The following is a 494-nucleotide window of genomic DNA, read 5'->3' on the forward strand; positions in this document are numbered from 1 at the left end:
AATAGCGGTTTTGAATATTAAGAAACTTACGGTAGATTATTATATTCTTTAATTTGTTTATAACAATAAATATTGTGAAATGGTAATAAAGTATTTGTTATTTTAGTCGTTTAATCTTTTATAGTCACATGAGAATGTGTTCCGATAGTTAGTTTTCTTTTATTTGTCTATTTCCATTTTTATTTGAATTTTACAAGATATTGTTGCTATCATTATTGTAAGTGAAAAGATGTTCAAAAGACTTCTATTGCTTAGTTATACATAAGAGAACTCGAATCCAAGCATTATGGCTAGCTTTTATATGTCCGAATTGTCCGAACAGACTTTAATGAGGGTTGGGTAAAAGGCTTAAGGCGGCCATTTGCAATGGTACACCATGTTGTCAAGAGACGAATAATTTGAATTGCCTTTAGTGTTACTTGATTCTAACGTTAATTTAAACATGAATAAAAGCGTAGAATGGTGAAATAAACATTTGAAAAATTATTTCGCGT

The sequence above is a fragment of the Wasmannia auropunctata genome, unplaced genomic scaffold, assembly GCF_000956235.1.
Source record: "Wasmannia auropunctata unplaced genomic scaffold, wasmannia.A_1.0 LD336090.1, whole genome shotgun sequence".
Classification (NCBI taxonomy): domain Eukaryota; kingdom Metazoa; phylum Arthropoda; class Insecta; order Hymenoptera; family Formicidae; genus Wasmannia; species Wasmannia auropunctata.